The following is a 24,786-nucleotide window of genomic DNA, read 5'->3' as shown; positions in this document are numbered from 1 at the left end:
AGGTTTTTGGACTGTGGGAGGAAGCCGGAGCACCCGGAGGGAACCTACACAAGCACGGGGAGAACATGCAAACTCCACACAGAAAGACGCCGCAGGGCCAGGGAGTCGAATCGGGGACCTTCTCGTTGTGAGGCAACAAGACTGACAGTCAGTCTGACCAACAACAAACCGGACTGTGCAATAACCAGGACAGTGCAATAACTTCACCCATCACTCATAAATAGCTGATTTACCTATTTATTTTTTGTACCTGATTTTAAACATATTTTTGAAATCATTGTATTTATTATGCACTTAATGGGGAACTTATTTTTATCTCTTTGTTCTCTCTTATTTTATCTATGCTATGGCTTACAGCATCTAAGTCCAGCAGTAGTGATTGCCCAATGGATGTTGCTTTACATTGATTGTGTGGTTTGTTTTTGTATTGTACTATATGTTAACTGTATACGCACTGATGCTGATGCTTTTACACAAACGAAGTTCCTAACGGATAAATAAAGTAATTTATTATTATTATTATATACAGGACTGTCTCAGAAAATTAGAATATTGTGATAAAGTTCTTTATTTTCTGTAATGCAATTAAAAAAAACAAAAATGTCATACATTCTGGATTCATTACAAATCAACTGAAATATTGCAAGCCTTTTATTATTTTAATATTGCTGATTATGGCTTACAGTTTAAGATTAAGATTCCCAGAATATTACATTTTTTTGAGATAGGATATTTGAGTTTTCTTAAACTGTGTAAGCCATGATCAGCAATATTAAAATAATAAAAGGCTTGCAATATTTCAGTTGATTTGTAAAGAATCCAGAATGTATGACATTTTTGTTTTTGTAATTGCATTACAGAAAATCACAATATTCTAATTTTCTGAGACAGTCCTGTATATACAGTATATACTTCCCCAAGCTTTATAATTGTATTATTCTTGTATCTCCACAGTCAATATGTTTGTTTTAAGAATATTCTTTGTATTACACCCTTCTACATGTATTATTGCCCAAAAAAAAGTTATATTCGGTTGTTTTGGGTTTTTTTTTCCAGTGAAGGCCGCTATTAATAATAACGATTGGTATCCCGCCTTCAGAAAATGTTTAAAAATCAGAAATCCTACGTTACGTCCACCTGCTCGTAACGCATCGCGCATGCGCCGACAGGGAAGACCCTCCTGATTGGCCAGCCCGAGGATCCACCAAACCAGCCCACTATGTGGCAAGGTTCCGCCGTCACTACCGCACCATCTTCTGCATCTGCCTGCTCTCTGTTGTTGCGGTCGGATCGCTGGGAGGGGTCATTATTTGGCAGGGGACCGCGGGGAGGAGGAAAGCATTTCCGACACACGGACGGAGACAAGCGTGCAGCCTCAGATTCAGCACCTTCACAGACAGGAGAGCGTCCGGGCTGCCAGTCGGGACCGAACTGAACGGAACCACACCGTGTTTTTATTGGGACTACTCCGCGAGTAATTAAAAGGTGTGTAGTTTTGTTGTGAGATTTTTTATTCTTTTTTTGTGTGTTTGTGTGTGTGTGTGTGCTGCACCGACTGACCCGCCGAGCTTGCTAACATTAGCTTTTATAGGCGAGGTCCGGGGGTTTTCTATTTATCATTGTGCTCACGGGTTTCTAAATAAATGCCGCCATACTGCACGTTATAACCGCCCTGCAACATCCTCCAATTATTGCATTTATGCACAAGTCGGCTGTTGAAATCTCAGCGTCGCCCTGCTCTGCTAAAGCCCTGAATTATGGTTCTGTGTTAAATCGACGCAGAGCCTACGGCGTAGTGTACGCGGCGACGCGCAACGTACGGTGCGCGTCGCCGCGTACCCTACGCCGTAGGCTCTGCGTCGGTGTAACGCCTTCCGGAGCGCTGCTATCCAGCGAGCCGGTGCTGAAAGCTCTTCCTCCGGCTGCAGACGGTCCGCCTGCTCGGGGAGGGGGATGTGGCTTAAAGCTTTCATTTATTCTTTATTTTATTCAAAAATAAAACAATAAACAATTCAATACAAACACAAACGTTCCTAAATTGTGAATAAAAAGGGAGCAGAAAGAGGAAGAATCTTATTTAGTCTGCCCCTTTTCCCCCAAGAAGTCAAATTTACAAAGAACGTAAATTAAAAAAATTAAAAAAACAATAACTAAGTAAATTAAAAACTAAAATAAAATAAAATAGCCGCAGGTTATGGGTATGTCAATCAAACTTAACTAACATTTTTCATTATATTTCCTATATTTCCTGGCTTTAATTGTTCTTTTGAATGTAATGTTTGATTTGGATTCTTTGCTTTCTTTGTTCAGATTGTTCCATGAACTGATTGCTTTCACAGAAACACAACGTTCCATCAATTTAGTCCTGAATCTTCCTGTTCCTTCCTTTTTAAGTTATACTTGCTTTCTCTTTTTTCAAATCTTTTCTGAATGTTGAGTGGTAAAGTTTTTTTACGAGCTTTAAACATAATTTGCAGAATACTATAGTCTACTAATTCATGAAATTTCAACAATTGTAACTGAAGGAATAATGGATTTGTTGGATCTCTATATCATTTTCTACAGATTATTCCTATGGCTCTTTTTAGCTAAATGAAAATTGACTGAATATATGTTTTACTAAGCTAAGTAAAACACTGACTGCTTTTCAGTTAAATCAATGGTCGCAAACCCACGGCACGGGGGTTAGGTTTTAATCATTCAGAAGGCTCTTTTCAAACACTCAGCTTCAAGCACTGACGTAAGGACCGTGTGGCTCTTCCCTTCCCTCGTGTATTTACATCCCTGTTGAGCTTCTTTGTTGTAGCTGACTGACCCCTGACACCTGTCTTTTGCTGCAGCTGAGATGATTCAGTTTTATCCAGAGTCCTTACAATCACCAGGAAACTGGACCATATTACACCGGTCATGAAATCACTACACTGGCTTCCAGTGAGTCAAAGGATAGAGTTTAAAATCTTACTGCTGGTCTACAAAGCACTGAATGGTCTTGGACCAAAATACATGCTTGATCTGTTAGTTCCTATGAAGCTCCCAGACCCCTGAGGTTCATCTGGATCTGGTTTGTTGTGGTTCCCAAGAACCAGAACCAAGCAAGGTGAGGCAGCGTTCAGTTATTCTGCTCCTCACCGGGGGAACAAACTTCCTGTAGACCTGAGGTCTGCTCAAACTGTCAGCTCCTTTAAATCAGGATAAAAACATTACTGTTCACTGAAGCTTACTCTTAAATACTCACCTGCTGTACTCTCCTGCCCTTACTTTTTAACAAGTTGCGCTTTTTATTATTTTACCTTTTTTCTTATAATTTTATTTCATTTATTTGGTATTTAAGCGTACTCTTAAATTAAATACTTTCTGAAAACCGCGAATGAGATGTGTACCTGCGGTACTCTAGAGCCCTTAGTTTTCAGCAACGTGTGCTTTTTATTATTTTACCTTCTTTTCTCATTTTATTTCATGTCATTTGTTTTTTACTGTCTAATTATGTCTTGCCGCTTTTAATGATGATGTAAAGCACTTTGAATTACCTTGTGTTGAATTGTGCTATACAAATAAACTTGCCTTGCCTTGCCTTGCCTTGCCTTTATCGCAGGTGATTCTGATGGAGTAATTATCCCCGTGCAAAGTCACAAACTGATGTTACATGCCTCACCCTGCAAGTGCAGCCAGACTTTAGCGAGAAGTCTCCAGGAGCTCTTTCACCACTGAGACCAGTAACCTGGATCACAGTTAACTCAGCGTTAACATTAAAAAAATTATCATTATCTTTAGCTTGAACAGGATTATGAGTGTTCACTTTATTAGGAAAAGGCAAGGCAAGTTTATTTTTGCATAGCACAATTCAACAAGGTAATTCAAAGTGCTTTACATCAACATTAAAAGCGGCAAGACACAAATAAACAGTAAATAACAGATAAAATAAAATGATAAGAAAATAGGTAAAATAAAAAAAAGTACAAGGTGTTAAAAAGTAAGGGCAGTAGAGTACAGCAGGTGAGTATTTAAGAGTAAGCTTCAGTGAACAGTAATGTTTTTAGCACTGATTTAAAGGAGCTGACAGTTGGAGCAGACCTCAGGTCTACAGGAAGTTTGTTCCACTGGTGAGGAGCAGAATAACTGAACGCTGCCTCACCTTGCTTGGTTCTTGTTCGTGGGACAGACAACAAACCAGATCCAGATTACCTTATACCCCTTATTAGCTGGGGCTTTGTATCCATAGCTAATAAAGTCACAGTGACATTTAATGTGTTGCTTGCTTCATATGTACTTATTGCTTAAAACTGCTAATATGTCTGCTGCAGAGGGTTTGCGTGCATATATGCCTCACTCAATGCACATTGAATTCAGCAACGCTGTACACCTACAGTGTGAGTCAGACTAAAGCTTTGAGAGCCAGTGTAGTTTGCCACATTCCCTGGCTGTAACTAGAGATTGGGGATCGGAGAGGCTTGTGGAGGTCACATAGCAGCTGTATTTAGAGTGTGAGCTTCTGACTGGCAAGAGTTATGCTCGCACTGGCTGTCATGTCTGTGTGGGTTTCTGTGTGTGTCTCTGCAGCTTACAGTGTTGGTCACAGAAATCAGCAGCATGCATGACATGTGGCAAAATCATTGCCCCACATTTGCCAAATTTGATTTGAATAGCCCTTGTTCTGATTTGAGTTTCTTTACTTTGAAAGAAACGTCTCAGGGAGGTTTTTAGAAGGAAATGCCTTCAACTGATCTGATTTTGTTTACTGCTACTGTTTGAATGTCACTTTCTCTCAACATCTAATATGACAGAAAAATGTTAAGAGCAGTGACAGTCATTTTTATGTTCATTAATGCTATTAATTACTTCCATATAAATGGTTATTTAGATCTCTAAAATGAAAACAAAAAACAGTTGATGTCAATTAGTTTTTCCAGAGTTTAACACAGGCCACCCACTACAAGAAAGTCATGGTTTGTGGTTCCAGTCCTCCTAACAAATCTAGTCCCCATCATCTTGGTCATTCTACACATTATTTGATCTGATTTCCTCTGGTTTGAGGTGTGTTAATAATTAAATTATCTGTTTATAAGAATGTTTGAGCCACACGGAAATCCAATAATAAATATCAAACTTGTTGAATATTTATGATTAGAAATCTTTGTATGCTTTTAGTATGGATGGGCATCATTAGGATTTTATTGAGACCAATACTGCTGAGCGATACAGATACTTATCGATATTCTTATTTATACTCGTCTCTGAAAAATGCATACTAAAAAGCCATTTTATCACTTTATTTCTCAGAAGCTAACAGAAAAGATTAGATAGAGGAAGAAATAAACTTTCCCCTGTGATGACCATAAAAGAACGTATATGAACAGGTTTTGATAAATGTGATCAGAATGTTCTGGCATCTCTCTTTACTATTTTTTGGCCCACCCAAAAATACCCTAAAAGTATTTATTTTAGAAAATCAACATGTTAATTACATGTTAATGGTATCCCATCTCTTGCTCTATAATGTAATGCAGAGAATAACACAATACATACTGCTGGATTTTGCCTATACTGTATGTAAACATTCTTAGATTCCACCCAAGGGCAGTAAATATTTCATGATAAATTTGTTGACAGCCCTGGGAAGTTCCATTTTGTTTTTCCCACATCATCTTTTCATGCTTGGTGATGGACAATGTGCTGCTGAAGGGTGTCCACTACTACAGTTGGAGCTGCAGTTGCAACCTGCCTGTCACTTTCTGTGGGGTTATTAATCATATTTAATGTTAGAAATTGAAAGTGACACTGTGTCATCAGCTTATAACAAAAGACCTTTTATAGGGAGTGCTATACCCTCACTGGACCAAACTGAGCCGGCCGACTTTGAGCTGGGAGACTGTGATGAAAACCTTTGTTAACAGCTGTTAAATACACCACACTGCTTTAAGTTGATACTGTGTGTAGTCGGCCGGTGTTTCATGATGTTTGTTGGTGTTTCCCCTTCTGTTGTTAGTGTAGTGTGGTTTTAGGATCACCTTAAACACTGCTCCACAGCTTCTCTGACAGCTGGACCTGAACCACACCTCACCATTCAAATTTAATTAAAAAACACTTCATCAATCCCTAAGGGGAAATTAATTGTTGTTCAAAGGTTCATCGTAACATTAGAAAAACCTCAAGCCAAAGGTTAAGGTAAAAGAGGGCTGACATGCATCAAAATTCACAATACATTACCTTCATTACAAATTAGACTTGCCTTCAACTCACATCATAACATGTAAACTATCTTTGCTCATCATCATCATCTCTAAATCCAGTTTAACTGTCTCATAAGTTTTCAAACAAAAACTGTGTTGTGATTACTTCCTCTTGCCTGTTGACTGTCATGAGGTTGCATTTGAATGTGAAAGACTTTTGCACAAATTCCTACCTTCATAGTTGGGGCTCTGTTTTTATAATTGGATTATTTTAGTATTCGTGTGCTCTCTGGGTAATATCATAGTATTTCACACTACAGTGGATAAAATAAGTTTACACACCCAATGAAATTGGAGATAGAAATAACAACAGCATGAACATCAAATATTTTTGATCAGTAATGGAATATACCAACAAACAGAAATCGAGAAAAAAAACAAAAACGTAATGACTATAATATTTTAAATAATAAAAAGGAAAATGATCTACCACAGCTTGATTGCATAAGTCTAAACCTCCCTCCCAGCTAATGCTATTTTTAAAGCAACTTTTGCCTTTAATACAGCATCAAGTCTTTGTGAACAAGTCCCTGTTAAATTGACTCATCTAGACTTTGTAATTTTATCCCACGCTTTTTTTCAAGAAGTTAAAGTTCCTTCAAATTGTGAGGGGAACTTCTGTGTTCAGCTCTTTTTAAAGTCGATAGTTTTTTTTTATGCCATTGAGATCTGGGCTCTGGGTTATTCCAGGACTTTCACGTCTCCTTTTCTGAAGTCATGTTTTGTTTGATTCTGATGTGTGCGGCATGTCATGTTGGAATGTGGAATTCCTCATCATTTTCAGCTTTTTGACTGAGGACAGGTTTTGTGCTGAAATTTTTTAGCATTTGGACCTATTTATTTTTCTATGTGTCTTGACAAGTGCCCAACTAAAGAAAAGCAGTCCCATAACATAATGTTACCCCTGCCATTGTTCACTGTCAGTATGGTGTTCCTTGGATGATGCGCTGTATTGGGTTTATGCCAGATCTTTCTTTCACATTCTTTTTTTTTAAATTGTTTTGGATGACTGACTGAAATTTTGGCATAATTCAGATGGGCTTGTATATATTTGTATGAAAGGACTTCCACCTTGCGGCATACCCCAGATTTGTGGAGAATACTGGACATGAAAGGCCCAAGCAACAATGCCTGCCAGATATTCCTCTAGTTCCTCCAGTGCTCCAGAGTTTGGTAGTTCCCTGATACATTTTCTAATCCGATCAACTTTGGATATTCACAATGTCTCTGTAGTGCAGCATTTTGTCAACTTAATGATAATGAATTTGTTTCCTGCTATGTTCAGTCAGTGGCTTCAATATTCCTCCAATGGCTGGTATTTTTCCACAATTTAAAGCCGTATCTAAAACCCCTAGTTATATGATGCACTGATATTTTTGTTAAATAAGGTTTGGTTGTAAACTAACTACAAAAGGAAACTTTCTTGTAAAAAAGTTTTTACATGTGTGTGTGTGCGTGTGTGTGCGTGTGTGTGTGTGTGTGTGTGTGTGTGTGTGTGTGTGTGTATATATATACAGTGGGGAGAACAAGTAATTGATACACTGCCGATTTTGCAGGTTTTCCCACTTGAAAAGCATGTAGAAGTCTGTAATTTTTATCATAGGTACCCCTCAACTGTGAGTGATGGAATCTAAAAAAAAAATCCAGAAAATCACATTGTATGATTTTTAAGTAATTAATTTGCATTTTATTGCATGACATAAGTATTTGATCACCTGTCAACCAGTAAGACTTCCGGCTCTCACAGACCTGTTAGTTCTTCTTTAAGAAGCCCTCCTGTTCTCCACTCATTACCTGTATTAACTGCACCTGTTTGAACTCGTTACCTGTATAAAAGACACCTGTCCACACACTCAATCAAACAAACTCCAACCTCTCCACAATGGCCAAGACCAGAGAGCTGTGTAAGGACATCAGGGATAAAATTGTAGACCTGCACAAGGCTGGGATGGGCTACAGGACAATAGGCAAGCAGCTTGGTGAGAAGGCAACAACTGTTGGCACAATTATTAGAAAATGGAAGAAGTTCAAGATGACGGTCAATCTCCCTCGGTCTGGGACTCCATGCAAAATCTCACCTCGTGGGGCATCAATGATCATGAGGAAGGTGAGGGATCAGCCCAGAACTACACAGCAGGACCTGGTCAATGACCTGAAGAGAGCTGGGACCACAGTCTCAAAGAAAACCATTAGTAACACACTACGCCGTCATGGATTAAAATCCTGCAGCGCACGCAAGGTCCCCCTGCTCAAGCCAGTGCATTTCAAGGCCCGTCTGAAGTTTGCCAATGACCATCTGGATGATCCAGAGGAGGAATGGGAGAAGGTCATGTGGTCTGATGAGACTAAAATAGAGCTTTTTGGTCTAAACTCCATTCGCCGTGTTTGGAGGAAGAAGAAGGATGAGTACAACCCCAAGAACACCATCCCAACCATGAAGCATGGAGGTGGAAACATCATTCTTTGGGGATGCTTTTCTGCAAAGGGGACAGGACGACTGCACCGTATTGAGGGGAGGATGGATGGGGCCATGTATCGCGAGATCTTGGCCAACAACCTCCTTCCCTCAGTAAGAGCATTGAAGAGGGGTCGTGGCTGGGTCTTCCAGCATGACAACGACCCGAAACACACAGCCAGGGCAACTAAGGAGTGGCTCCGTAAGAAGCATTTCAAGGTCCTGGAGTGGCCTAGCCAGTCTCCAGACCTGAACCCAATAGAAAATCTTTGGAGGGAGCTGAAAGTCCGTATTGCCCAGCGACAGCCCCGAAACCTGAAGGATCTGGAGAAGATCTGTATGGAGGAGTGGGCCAAAATCCCTGCTGCAGTGTGTGCAAACCTGGTCAAGAACTACAGGAAACGTCTGATCTCTGTAATTGCAAACAAAGGTTTCTGTACCAAATATTAAGTTCTGTTTTTCTGATGTATCAAATACTTATGCCATGCAATAAGATGCAAATGAATTACTTAAAAATCATACAATGTGATTTTCTGGATTTTTTTTTTAGATTCCATCACTCACAGTTGAACAGTACCTATGATAAAAATTACAGACTTCTACATGCTTTTCAAGTGGGAAAACCTGCAAAATCGGCAGTGTATCAAATACTTGTTCTCCCCACTGTATAGCACATGCATACATAAAGTAACTGTAAAAGTACAAGAGTAAGGAAATCAAAATGTGCAAAAAAATAGTATCAAGTTAGTTTAGATGAATATCAATTGTTTTTCAATTTCAAGCAGTCTTGAATCTGATTCCATGCAATGGGAGAGTGCACAACTGATTTTTTTTATTTTTTACGTTTTAAGCCCTAATGCTGTACAAGCTATGTAAACTGAGAGCAGGACCAGAGCTTAAGAACGCCCATAGCTTTCTGAGCTACCCTGAGTAATGAGGAAACTTAAATTTAACGGCGGTACATGAATGACCTTTATAAATGAGAGTGCCTGTGATGGGGTCCGTGAGTGGACGAGTCCACCATCCAAGATGAGCATACAACGAGCAGTGATTGGAGACTTGGAAATGGTGATAAACCTCAGAACGGCACAATAAACCTTTTCCTATGCATCTCATCAGTGGGCAGATACAGGCATGCACATCCTAATCCAACACAAACATGACAGTATATAAAGAACTACATCAGCTGAATTAACTTTACGACACTTCTACTTATCATTTTGTCAGCACTCTTCATTGCATCATTGCTGTCACATAGATATAACAGATTGTCCGAAAAAATAAATAAAAACCACATCAGGTATTAACTCTTTTTCAACTATGTAAAAATGTGATAGGATATAATAAACCATTTTCATTTTTATTCAGACCGTCATTCAAATTATTTTAATTTAAAGAAGAAGGCAAGTTATGAGGCAGAGACGATGGACACGGGCTGCTTTTGCTGTAGGCCATTAACCTGGATGTTAAATGATTTATAGCAATGCTAAGTTTACAACAGGAATAGGTTGTACTTATTTCCCATAATTAAGAGTAAATCATTATTGTGAGAATAACTCTTATTGTCAGACTGCAGTCAGAAAACAGCCTGTCCTGGGGAAACTATGTAATTTCACAATCTGGTTTTCACTACAGTTTAATATTGAAATGGTTGTATGTGTACTTTTGAGCTGTCACTGATTTTATCCCTCTGTTTTACTAGTTGATTGCTTTACTCCAATATATTAGATTATTAACAATATTGTTAGGCCTGGTCAGTTTTATTTTTTTCCCTGGGCATGTTAAACAGTCAGTCATTGATTAAGTGCAATGGAATTGTGAAGCAGTAATAACTAATATGTGGTAATATTCTTAGACTGACTTTGTTTCAGAATTTTGATTAATTTTACACAAGCTAATACTTGTTAGCCATGTCAAACTTCCAATGAAGGAATTTGATTTCCACACTACCAGAGACACATTTCAGATGGTGCCAAAATGTTTGTAAATTTGTAAAACGGTGCAGCAACAGAGGAGAGGAATAATTATAAAATGTTTTTGGTGAAAAAAATATACTGTTCATATTTTTCATACATTTTTTTTGTATAATAGGTTAAAATTATGTGTTTTTTAAAACAAAAAATCCTCTTTTTTTTGCTCTTGTTCTTGCCACCTCAAGAAAACGGACACATTTTTCTGTTCTTGTGGACTATGTAACAACCCACAATTTCTGCGGCAACTATTTGTGGCCCATGGCTCTAAGTAAACCTTTACACCAAACATTGAAGCAATTACTACAGCGACAGCTGGCTTTTATCTGGTCTAATTTTGAATATTTTTAATTGATAGCAGGTTCCATTTACCTGCAGGCCTAATTTTGCACATGACTGTCACCCTTTGAGGACATTTGGAACTCCTATTATAAAAGACTGAGGAGAATTATGCTGTTTAGCATTATCTATTTGAGCACAAAAGTATGTGTTTTACTAAATATTTACAAGAGGCAAATTACTCAAAAGCTGTGATTTAACGCTACCCAACATAGACGTACACATTTCTGCCCCTTGGGAAATAACTACATATGGCTCTCCCTGTCTAACCATCTGTTAAAACCTTTATATATCCTTGGCTGCATGTAGGCAGGTTTCGTTTTGTTGGCATTTTACAGTAGATAACTTATACATTTAGCATAATTTCACTGGAATATAAGGCTTTACTGAACTTTGTCTCGTAATACAACATTTAAAAATAAATTATGTGAAGTTTTTAACAAAAAGTTGTGTTCAATTTGACAACGAAACACAAATAAATTCCTCCAACACAAATGTAAGTTTGCCAAAAAAGATTTGTAGGGTTTGAAATCCACCTGTATTCAATCATATAAATGTTCTGGGTTAGTTATCATTTAGGTAGAATTCCTGTTTCCTACCACATGGGATAAAGAGAGAGCCTAATTTATGGGTGAGACTGTGCAATCAATGGCTGCCTGGAGTGTTTTGTGTTGCCTGTTTCCTGGGAGAGCAGGAGATATTGACCGGCTACCATGGAACCCCCCTTTCATTTGAAACATAGCTCTGATGTAGCCATGGCTCCTCAACTCAGTGGAACAGGACTGCCTTTCTTACTTTCTTTCTTAGTCTCTTTTACTACTTTGCACATATGCATGATAGGTTTTATGAAATCAGCCAATAGAAGCAACACATAATAGTCAATAATTCAATTTTAGCTCTTGTATCTAACACATTACTGTGAACTTTCCTAACCACAGGGTTTGAATGTCCCTATGATTCAGTTTGGCATTTCGCTGACCTGGCAAAGTATATTCTAATACGCTTTTGTGATGAGCATACACTGCTTCAGGTTATGAGTACAACATGGGTGATTTGTAATAGTATTACTGGTTAGCCCAATCAGTGATACATTTCATGAGCATATGTTACCTTAGCTTGGTTACTCCGGCCTTTTACAGCCCCGAACTTGTGAGGTTTGGGCCTTCACAAGAAGTGGAGTTATTCTTTTATATATATTTTCTTGCAAATCTGCTAAAGACCATAACTACACAATTCATGGTGCAGGGGCTGTTAAAGCAAAGGCTTGTATTGTTCCAGCCAACTGTTATTGTCAATAGTTTTCTTCTAAAAATCAATCCATCCGCCCATCCATAATTACTCATGAGTCTGTGGGATGATGTTTTCGAAAAAAAATCTTTTAGACACGACAAACAAAGCATCAGAGGTTGTATTAAGCCAATGGAAATCAAATGAAAAGTGCAAAATATTATATTTGCATGTTGCCACAGCTCTACTTGGGTTAAAATGTCAAATTAAATGTAGTATGCAGCTTGTATTCAGATGAAAATCATCTTTGTAAATGATCTTTAGAACTGCATGTGGCCTTCCCTTTTAACAATTAAATCTGCTAATTGATCCACTGAAAGCTAATGGCGCAGAATGGCGTAAAATTTATAATCAGGAATATGAAACTGCTCTATCATGCCCGTCCGTTCAGTTGTGATTACGCCACACTTGGTCTCTGCTTCACGTTTGATCTGAACACAACTTTATTAATACAATACTGCTGGGTATCAATATTGATACTACTATTACTGCTACTCCATTTTATTTTAAGTAAAACATAACGATGTGTAAGTATTTGGAAAGTTTGAACAGTTATGAAACATTAAAGCCAGGCTGGAATTTTTAGCTGATGCTTTTTCTGCCGTTTGCTCCCTAGTTACTGTATCATTATTACAACAGATAAAAGTCTGGTTTGCAGCACTATCTAAGCATACTTGTACACTCTTTATGTAACCCAGGACACAATTTCTGCTCCCTGTTAATTCAGTGTATCTTTACTCATTTTTAATCTACTGACCTGAGACCTGCATTGACTGTGTTCCTCACTACATGCTACACCTCGTCACTGTTGCAATTATCTGACCTGTTACCACCCTTTGGAGACCTCACAATTCATTTCCTTCTGCAGCTTCATGCAGTATGTATTAAGAACTGGGAACCGTGGGGCATTTTTGAATTGCACAACAAAACATACCTGTCCCTAAACAAGTGCGACAAGGTGAACATTTTTATTGTCAAACAAATTATAGGTTGTTTGTAGCCTGCATGTCTCCTTGGATGAAAACGGCACAGTTTGGTTGTGACATTGGATCCAGTCAGGAACGAATCACTGCTTGTTTGTATTTGTGAGATTCAGTTTAAAGACATACATGCCTAGTCTTGTTCTTTCTTTTATTATCCTCATAAAAGGAGTGGATGTTAAATAAAACATGCAGTTCGACATCTAACGTGAGCCTCTTCTTGTAACGTCTTCTGAGACGGTCTGATCTGTGTACCTGCAGCCTTCACAAGTTAACACAGTGCTGATGTATGAGCCTACTTGGGATGTTTTGGGGTTTTTTTTCTGAAAATTGACCACATTTTCTATACCATTTGTGAGCCTTTCTTCCTGCCAGGTTGATTTACTGTATGTAAATTGCACTTCAAGTCTGCCAAAACATACTTGGAGTGTATCATTAGTAGAGCAGACTGGGGATCGCTACAAGTATACACTCCTGTGTACAAATCTCATTTACTATAAAGGCAGCAATTAACAATGGCTGGCAAACTGCAGCCGGACTATGGTGCTTCCAGTGTTGTCTTGGTAAGTTAACTATATCGTTCCATAAACCTTGATTTGCTGGAATGAAGTCTTGCAGGCTGAATAACTGGCTAACAGAGCTTGGGGGATGATTTCAAAACATTAGTTTACAATGATACCCGTGTCACTAGATGATAATTGCTAACGCTTTGGTTTATCGTGGCGAGTGTGAGCTGAATCTGGCAAAATTCGGATAGTGAGATGATTCGGTTGGCAAACCTCAGCGTCGTCAAGTGTGCCAGGACGCGCCAGTCTTGATGCTCTGCTAAAGCACTCCCTGTAGTTATGCAGTGTTTTGTAAATGTTTCATGAGGTAAGCCTCTGACATGCAACACTTTTTGTGCACTACATTATGTAGAGTTAGCCATGAAGAGCACAAAATGCAAGCACACTCATAAGTCAAACATAATCATCTGATGTCGCAGCTGTGTCATTTATATTTGAAGGATTGCGATGGATGTACATCATGCGGGTTTATTGCTTGTTCTCAAAAACTATTCTCATCCCTTTCTATTCTATTTCTCCTTTCTATTCTCATCCCTTTCTTTATTTTTCAAGAAAAGGGAACATGCTGGTGGATGTGTGCTCTTACAGTGAGCCTCTTGGTCAGTTGTTGGCAGTCTTTCAAATTAACGAAGCGTGGAAACGAAATGGCTCTCCCTGACAAAATTAAAGTGCTTCTTTAATAACAGCTTTAATTAAGGAATGAAACGACCTGTACTAAAGTTTTAGTGGTAACAGGTGCAAACGTTCACGCACAGAGAGCAGACAGAGTTCATACCCCTCAAGAATTGAAAGTAAGAATTCTCCCTGAGAAGAGGCTCTTTTTCTCTTTGAGATGTTGTTACTAGGGTGTTATGTCAAGCTGATGCCAAGAATTTCACAACACCTTTAATGATTCTCTCCCAGTCTCCTACAGATGTGACAGTCTCGAAGAAAGGGTTATTGATTTTCACAAAGTTAGATTGTTAATAAGATATTTCCTGCGTGTTAGAGGTACCATCGGTTTTGATTGCAAGACTGAGCTAACTAATAGAAATCCTTTTACTTCTGTAAATTCCTTGGCCAGTATTTTCAATGACACATAATACTACTTAAGTTAGAAATTAGAATCATGTGGAACCTGCAGCTATAGCTTGATCCAATGATGATGACAGTTTAATTGAATGTTTCTGAAGAAAAGTGCTGCACAAGTGTGTGTGTGTGGTAAAATAAAGTTTCATGATTTTACCAAAATTTATAATAAAAAAAAAAGATGATGGTTAAGTAATAAAAAAATGTCGGCCATGAATGAATAAATATTATCATGGTATAATTTTTGGATAACAATGGAGTGAAATGTAAGATTCAAGGTGACAAAACAAAGACAGACAGAAAGAGAGAGACAGAAAGAGAGCGACACGTCAAGATGGTCAAATACTAGATAAAACTCTTACGAGATTTATTTTTCTTCAATTTATTTTTTGAAAAGTTGAGCGTTTTTATCTATGGATTTAAGTCTGTGGTTGAATCATAACTTCACAGTTTTTTAGATTTGTTTTTGAAAGTTTGGCTTCATTTGAACTTTTGGGTGTTCCTTTTTGCAGAAATACATTAATGATGTAATTTTGGAGTAACATTACACGATCTCAGATTTTAACTTAGTTTTTTCTGTGATTTGTTTCACATAAATAATAAAATACATTTCCCCGTATGAAACATTTAAAGGTCTTGATCCATAAAATGATTTCTGTCACTGATGTTGAATTATTTTTGATGCATTAAGGTCAAGTACTATTTATTTGCAATGTTTACTCTTATCTAAAGAGATGCGCATTTATGCAGACTTATTAGGAGAATAAGTGTGACTAGCACCGGAACAGAAAAAGACCAGAGCTGATCAACTTGTTTCTTTCAACCTCAGTGTGGCAACAAATCTCCCAACCACTGACATTTGGTGAACTTGTAGCTTGTCTGCGTTTATGAGAGGGGCATGAACAGTGGGCTCTGGTGAACTGTTAGTAATTCAGGGTCATCCTCACTTGCACTGTCATTGTTTCTGCAGCCATGCCGGATCATGTCAACACACTCCTGGTGCTGGAAAGTTCCCGCTTCGTACCAGCTTTTTTTTCCATTTTCCACTGCGTTATCTTTTAATTTCATTAAAAGCAGACCCATGCAGAGTGTTTTGCTGGAACGCTTTCATCTCTCATTACAGATGTTTTCTGCTTCTAAGACCTTATTTCTCTCCCTTAAATTCCCCTCATTTCACCCACCACTGGCAACTCTGTGCCTGGAATGGTTCATTCCAGACACCTCCCCCACTTCCTATTGTCCTCTGTTTTGGTCTATTAACTTTTCTTTTGTTTGGCAACTGCCTGTCTATGTTTTCTTTTGGAAGATCTGTATTCACTATTCTGATCTGATACACATTTACCGTTACCAAGGCTCAATGATCAGTTATGTCACTATTTTCTTAAAAATCTCAGTACTTTCTATGAAGCATATTCTTAGCAAATAACTTTTCATTCTTTTTAAAATTTTATTTGGATAGGTCAACTCAAGGTCAAATGGTGCTGCGCTTCGAGAAACTTCAAAATAACAGTTACATTACTGACTGTGCAGTTGTTGGGATGTTGAGACTTATTTCGCTGCAAGTTTATATCTAGAAAAATAAGGAACAAAAGTAAATGATTTATTCCTTGTGCAATTGATCACCTTTGTAAACAACGTAAGATGTCCCATGATTTGAAAAATTATTAATTTATACTATTATATTATTATATATACTAATGTATTCATATATTTAGGATTAGTTGTGGCTGATTAGTGGATGTAAGGGACTGGTTGAATTGAGGGACATTTACATGATTTAAAAATAATCTACCGGTACTTGTGTTGCAACGTATACATTGTGCTCTCCAGTGGATGATCTCCTGTTAATGTTGTCAGTTTGGCAGAAAGAAAAAGCAAGCAGAAGTGTGTGGGTTGGTGAATGCATGTGGTGTTAGCACAATTCACCGCATTGGCATGAGAGGATCCATTAAGGATGCATTGTATACACATCTTTCACCATCATTTCTATTTGAGAATATCCTGAAAATCATTGAACAAATAAATGTTCTACATCCCATCAAAGGCGTAGGTGCTTGGCACTTTTTGATGTATGAGGTGGTGGTGGTTTTTATCTACCATGTCCCTAGATTGTCTTTTTACTTTTTAATATACATGCAAGCGGCAAGCCATCTGAAAGTCATCCCATGGATATTGTTTTTCATGATCATTGTCAGAGTTGTGGCTGGGATCAGTACCAAGTACTGCTAATTGTTTTTTTATTTAGGGTCAGTACCGGAGTATCAATAAGCCTCGACTAGCAGAGCTGATATCTGTTTTTATTGTTTTTACATGGTTTAATTGAAAGACTATGCATCATTTCTACTGGTCTCGAATGACGATGTAGTGAAGCTGACGTTTGGCATACAGTACGTGTGCGTCTTGTATCAGCGCTGGTGCAAACAGTCATGGCTGGAAGGGTGAAATGTTCAAAAGTGAAGACTCATAATACTCAAAGAGAATATCTATGCATAGAATATGTGTCAAGGCATAGTGGGGAATATTACACAACACCCGCAAATAAACCTTAATTAATGTGGTGTATTTAAATGCTTTAGCAAAGCCACAATGTTGTCTTTGCTGCCTCCTGGCTTCAACTCAGCTGGATGAGTCCCCTCAACTGAAGGTTTAACGCACATTATAACAAGTCTTAAGTTGTGAAGTGACCCAACTTCATTGCTTTTAAATTCCAACAATGAAAAAAGTTTTAAGCCTAATCTTAAAGCTGGAGCGGATGTCTAAGTCCTGAACACAAGTTTGTAGCTGGTTCCACAGCATGTAGGGTCATCTGGAGGTTGTTTCGAGTCATTTTTGGTTGCGTAATCTTTGGTTATGCACTAAATTAGAAAATTGAGAAGTGATTGTTTTGAATTTGTGATAGAGGTTCATAAATATTACACTGTCATGCTCAAACACCATGTCTGACATAACATTATAAGCGTATTTACATTTGGCCTATTTAAAGTTCTCCAAAGTCGTGGATTAATCCCAGACATTAAAACCATCATTCAACTGTCATTTCAAAACTACATGACATAACTAGTAATATCCAAACCTTGGAATGTAGTTATAGGCCTTGATGCTGATCTTTTTAAGTCACAACTGTGCCTTTTTTGTGTTTGTTTGTTGTTTTTGTCCCTACAGTCAAACACCAGAAATCATGTCCAAGTCTATGTAGATACGGCTGATATACGGCTGGAGGTGATCCAACTGATTACATTCCGGTTGGAGGAAAATGTAGTACTTACATGAAAAGCAAGAAAAATAATCCCTAACGTAAAACTAATGTAAAACAATCCATAACATGTAATTAATAAAAATCCATAACATTCAACTAAGTTAAAATCTACATTATAAGAAACCTTGATATTGACTTGAACAAAGTATAGTTCATTATTTAGCAATGATCTTAAATTTTGAGAAATGAAAACTTAAGTCTTTGTTTTGATATGGTCTCCAGAATAAGACGCCCTCTGACATGCAGTCCAACACACTTAATGACAGGAACTTCCTGCTCGATGCTTATTGTATTGTTGGATTTCACATTAATCAAAATACCACAGGAGTGTACTGTAAATTAATTTGTCTTGAGCAAAATTTCATTAATGGATCATAGAAGGGTTGATTGTGTTCAGAGATTTTTAAAAGACATCTTAATGGACTGTCAGCAGACTTGTCTGCATCTGTGTTCACTATGTATTTGTTGAGGAATTATAACAGTGCATAAATAAAATGCTGAGATTTTGAAATGTGGCGAGGGCTTTTAAAAATGAGCAGAAGTAATTACCCTCTCAAGTGTTGACTCACAAAAAAAAAAAGATTTTCAATTTAATTACATTATCAAATCGTTGGTTGGAGTACTATTTAAAGCAAAAATTCTTGATTTTTCTGGTTGAAGTCATTCTTTATTCTTTTTTGATATAAACTAAATATCTTTGGTCTTTGGTACAGTGTTTTAACAGATGTGAGTTACTTTAAAATATGTTGCTAATGCCATTTATTTATTTATTTTTTTGTTTTTCTTGAAATACTCAGAGGTACCAGCAATAACAGGCCAGAAGCCTATAAGCCAGTTTTCTCCTCATTGTGTGAAGTTTTTTTTTCTAAACTTATATATAAGGGGATTGGAGAGGGGGCTTTTGGAATCTGCAAGAGAGAAAACAAACGGGAACAGGAAGAGACACAAAACTAAATCAGTACTAGGCTACTGTGAGTATCTGTCCCCAAAACTGGGGGGTGAGTATGTAGGTGAGTGAGCAGGTGTGTATGTTTGTGTAATTGTGTGTGCAAAGTGAAAACAAGGTTTTACCTTGTTTTCACTGAAGCCGACAAGGAAGAAACCCGAACCCAGGCCACCCACAGCCCCACGGAGGACCAGAAGAGGGACAGGAGGAAACCCCCCGTCAGCAAGCCCCGCCCCCTCCCAGGACGCGACAGAGGGAAGCCCCGGGCTGAGCCCTCATGACCAGGAGGAGGCATCCAGGAAACCCACGGTGATGAACCAGGACCCAGCTGAGCACCAACCACCCAGCATGGGCGGATCATGCGGCCAGGAAGTCCACACCCCCCAGGCCAAATACCCTCATCCGGCAAGAGGCCAGCCTGCCCGGAGAGACGGGGCTACCCCGACCATCGACGCCGGCGGTCCGGCACCCGCCCCAATGAAAGCGGGAACCCCAGAGCCAAAGAAGCGGGGGGCAGCGGGGGGAAGCGGAGAGCGGAGAACGGAGAGCGAAAACCCCCCAACAAGGAGACACCCAGAATAGCCCAACAGCAAAGAGTCCCAAACCCAGGTTAAACAACGGACACCCATTCACACGGATACACTAACATACACTCACTGACAAAGACATGGTCAATCATTCTCTCACCACACCCCAGCCCACACCAGAGTGGTCCGGAGAACCGCTCAAGGCAAGTGGCCGCCACCTAGGCCATTCCCAACCACCTGCCGCCATGAGGTAAAACCCATAGACTACCAAAGTCCCCACCAGGCCAGGGACAGACCTCCATCGCGACGACCCCCACACCCCCCCCACTCCCCGCCCCCAAGGGGCCACTAGCAGTCCGTATCCCAGTGCCCCAAGCCAACCCCCAAGAGTTACAGGATCAGCACCAACCCGACCCCACTAGGTGATGAATCCCATAAACGGGGACCAGAGAGAATGCAGTTCTGCTGAATGATGTTTAGTGGAAGCAGACATTATCTCGTTACTGATATGATCTGACAAAAGATTCCTAAATTGATTAATACATAGATTAGACTTTTGTTTCCAGTTCATAAGTGGTTTTCTTTGCGATACATAAGGCAGTGAGAACCAAGTGAGCCAAGTTACATTCCACGTGGATGTCACCCAGGTGACTTAGTATGCATAGTGTGGGGAATTTTGTAATTGAGCCATGTGGATAAATCCTCACATACCTCCAGCCAAAATTTCTGCACAGGTGCACAAAACCGTAAAGCATGCATACAATTATCAGGGGTGTTCTCTGTGCACTGTGAGCAGATATTAGAGTGTGCAAACCCATCTGGAACAACCTTTGTCCTGTATAATGTTTTCTGTAAAGAACTTTGTATTGAATATGTTGCAAGTTGGGATTCTTGGTCAGAATGTCTGGGTTGTTCCAGATGGGTGTGCGATCACATGGAAAAAGTGAGATTTGGGTTATTTTAAATCCCACCAGACTGTCTGAGAGGAGCTAATATTAATACCTTTAAAGCATTTATATGATGTTTGATATTTTGACTAATACATGGTAAATCTGAGGCCACGTTTACACGTAGCCGGGTATTTACAAAAACGGATATTTTCCCCTCTACGTTTTCAAAAAAATCCTCGTTTACACGGACCCGCATGAAAACGCTCTTAACGTCATGCAAGCCAATCAGAATCCTGGAAAAACATCAACAAATGACACGTGTGTAACTTCCAGTTAAGGGCTGATTTATGGTTCCGCGTTACATTAACGCAGAGCCTACGGCGTAGGGTACGCGGCGACGCGCACGTACCTTGCGCGTCGCCGCGTACCGTACGCCGTCGATTTAACGCGGAACCATAATTCAGGCTTCATGCTGCTTGCTGACGCGCTCACAGGCTTGAATGAGCAGGAGGCTGGACGGGGGGGGGGGGGGGAGTTACTTTTAAGTGTGACTTTAGAATATTAAACAGGTAAAATACAAGAAAATATTGACGGTGCCCAAACTAATTGTAAACACAGGTCGCACACATGACGCTGGTGAGTTTCTGGTGCATAATGTGACGTTCTGAAGCTTAAATCTCCGTTTTCCTCCGTTTAGACGCAAACGGGAAAACGGAGTTTTTGAAAATCTCCACTTTGGCCGGAGTTTTCAGAAATGATCGTTTTTGGTGACTTTGACCTCCGTTTCCGTGTAAACGGACGGCCAAAACGCATGAAAACGCCTCCGTTTTTGTAAATACCCGGCTACGTGTAAACGGGGCCTGAGATTTCCAAATCATTGCAAAAAACTTGTTGTGAATCTAGCCATTGAATAGTGATGGATTTTTGCACCATTTTAAGATATACTGTAACTTATACTAAGAAGTAGTACTGGAAGTTGGGTAAGGCTAAGGCTCCACAGTCTCTGTTTTTCTGTATTGTTTTTAAGCTAATACGTGGTGGTTTTTGTTTTTCCATAGAAATGTTGATACGTATGAGTCCAGTAACTTAAATTCTCCCGATGAGTGAAATGGGAAGAGAATTCCATCGGATAAGATCATCTTCTCTTTTTTTTAAGAGCTGTAGATAATTTAGCTCTGATGGCCTAGGGGAGATGTTTATGCCTACATATCTGATGTTTCCTGATTGTAATTTAGTAGTGCGTGTATTCTGGAAATTGCAGTTGATATACAAAACTGTGGATTTGGACCAGTTGATAGAGTAGTCAGACAGAGATGAAAATATGAAAATCTATCTATGAGTGCAATTGTCTGTGATAGTGAGGTTTGTGAGTTCTGGGGGGAGAGTAATGCATCATCAGCATAAAGACTTATCTTGTGATCTAAAGTTTTGCATTGTATGGCTTTTAATATTTTTGTTTTGCCTAATAGCAGCTGTTAAATGCTCAATAAATATCGCAAATAGTGAAGGAGAAAGAGGACAACCCTGCCTGGTACCTCTTTGCAAGTTAAAGCTAGTAGAAGTTTGTTCGTTTGTCCTTACACGTGGCTTGGGTGAGCTATACAGTATCTTCATCCAATCAATAAATGATTTGCCAAATCCAAATTAATGCAAAGTTGCCAATAAAAATTTTCACTTACCCGATCAAATGCCTTTTCTGCATCTAGAGATATAATTGTTGCTAATGCCATTAATGAATGGGATAGCCTGAAAGAGGGACAAAGACATACAGTACAGACCAAAAGTTTTGGTCTGTACTGTATAATTCCTGTCGAGAAAGAATATATGTATGTATGTATGTGTCTGTGTGTGTATGTGAGTGTGTGTGTATATGTATGTATGTATGTATGTATACGTATGAATATGTGTGTGTATGTATGTTTTTTATTTTTTGGAACAAACTGGACATGTGTTTACTAACTTATTTTTCTTCAGTAATTGCTTTTGAGAGATCCCACACAGACACGTCAGTTTGGATGTTTTGCTCCTTGAGGAATTTCTCACCATTGCACTCTGCACCTCAGACTTCCAGCATAACTCGGTGTCCGTCATCTCCAGAAATACCCACTTGACGCTGTTGTTGTGATGTGTGAGAAAGGAAGCTGAGTACATGGAACTGTTGGCATATATGGGAACAATCACCTCATCTTGCACCTGAACCAGATGGAAAATATGGTTGTGGATTTAAGGAGGAATGAGAGCAAGCCAAACACACTTTCTATCCTGGGAAAAAAGGTGGAGGTGGTAGAGGAGAACAGTTATCCTGGTATTCACTTGGACATCATAGTGGTTTCGAAATGCAACACTGTCCAGAGTTTGAGGCTGATCACAATAATTATTAGAGTAAATTCTGCTTCTCAAGAAAGCTTAGGTCCTTCAATATTTGCATCAAGATGTCGGATATCTTTTAAATACGTTTGTTGTGGAGTGTTACTGTATCTGTAGTCATCTGTTGGAGAGAGTGGCTCAAACAAACGAATGCTGGTTCTGCAATTGGGGCTAATCTGGAGACCATAAAAAAAGAATGTTACATCAGCTGCAAAACAGATTGGACAAAACTGCAAATCCGCAATGCTGTAATTAAACAGACACTTAGTTAGGTTTTGCTTAATCGATACTCAAAATTTGAACATCGTTTTTCATGTTTTTTTTATTGATTAATTAGTTTATTCTCTCAAATAATAAATCATGTTTCAGACGGGTTGTAAATTCAGTACGACTTTTTCATGGGCTTAAATACAGTAATATTGTTAATGTTAATTTCATATTATGTAAATAATATGACAAACATATGCAAATATGTTGTAACTTTTAGCTTGTATAGTTACAATAAAACAGCATGGATAATGTGAATTACATTGTTTGTCCCATGAATTATCACTACAATCTGATGTACATGCAACTCGGATTTTAAGATGCATAATGCCCACTTTACAATTTACAGTTTTCAGCGAATTATGTATAACATTGCAATATATCGCAAAATTTGGATATCGCAATATCGTATTGTGATGTGTATCATATTGTGAGGTCCTTGGTAATACCCACGACTGTGATCAATCTAGCATATCAGAGATGTATTAATATTAGGCTTCCTGTTTCCATGATTTGGACCTTTCATATTCTTGAGATTCTTAATTTCTATATTTATTTTTCATTATTTAATTCTACATTTGCTAAAGGAAATTCAAACTAACTCCAGAACCTGCATATTCTGCAGTAGTTTGTCTTAGGCAATGGGAATTGAAAAAACAAAATACAATTGTTAGAATGTAACCTCAACTTTTTTTCTTTTATCTTTGCAAAAATTTCTATACGTTGCAACCTGATGGGAATAAACTGACTTAGCCCGGTAAAAATGATAAACATGACCTTAGAGACAGTCATAAATGCATCAGAAACCAGATGAGCATGCACAAATACATTTATATATTCTACACACACACACACACACACACACACACACACACACACACACACACACACACACACACACACACACACACACACACACACACATACACACACACACACACACACACACACACACACACACACACACACACACACACACACACACACACACACACACACACACACACACACACACACACAGTTAACACCTGCCCAACTTGGATAATTACTTAACATCCCTTTGCCGTTGTCTCTCTGCTATGTCATCAGCTCTGTTTCAGAGAAGAGCTGACACAAGCAGAATCTAAGGTAATAATATTGTTTAATGGGCAATAAAAAAAAAAGGATTCAGAATACTCTACATTAAGTGACAAAGAACTGACGTGCTTGGAATAGTGGCATGTGGTGATCTTGTTTCAGATGCCATTATGACCACTCCTACATTGTTGCCGGCCCTGTGCCATGAAAATGATACATGCCGTTCTGTCAGCAGTGACAGAATGTAAAATGTAGGTCCTGGTGTATCATGGAATCATGAAAGTAAAAACGGAAAGCTGTCTTCATACCCTGACACAGATGTGTAAAACTTCACACCAACACTAGACTAGGCAGTGCAGAACACTATTGCAGGTTTTGAGATGCTTATACAGAGACAAAAATAAGAGAATTTCTGTTATGTTTCTGCAGCATACATGGTTGTTTGGTATGGGCATGGTAGTGGGGGGGAGAGGTGTAGGTGGGCTGAACATAGAAAAACAATTAACTTTTCCTCTCAATTTGACTGAATAATTGTTTATAATATTTTTGCCTCTGCAACTCGCT

The 24,786-nt window shown here is 38.8% G+C and overlaps 1 protein-coding gene across 1 annotated transcript in view; it reads left to right on the top strand.

Annotated features, from left to right (window-relative positions):
- The first annotated feature begins 1,319 nt into the window (after window positions 1-1,319).
- The window catches only part of ctnna2 (catenin (cadherin-associated protein), alpha 2), a 375,232-nt gene continuing 351,765 nt past the window's right edge, over window positions 1,320-24,786 (top strand). The window contains exon 1 of the mRNA XM_061741302.1: window positions 1,320-1,485. The gene's annotated coding sequence lies outside the window, so the exon portion shown is untranslated. The remainder of the gene's footprint in view (window positions 1,486-24,786) is intronic.

The sequence above is a fragment of the Cololabis saira genome, chromosome 1, assembly GCF_033807715.1.
Source record: "Cololabis saira isolate AMF1-May2022 chromosome 1, fColSai1.1, whole genome shotgun sequence".
In the NCBI taxonomy this organism is placed as follows: Eukaryota; Metazoa; Chordata; class Actinopteri; order Beloniformes; family Belonidae; genus Cololabis; species Cololabis saira.
The sequence above is the reverse complement of the archived record's forward strand: the minus strand, read 5'-3'. Positions and strand labels throughout refer to the sequence as shown.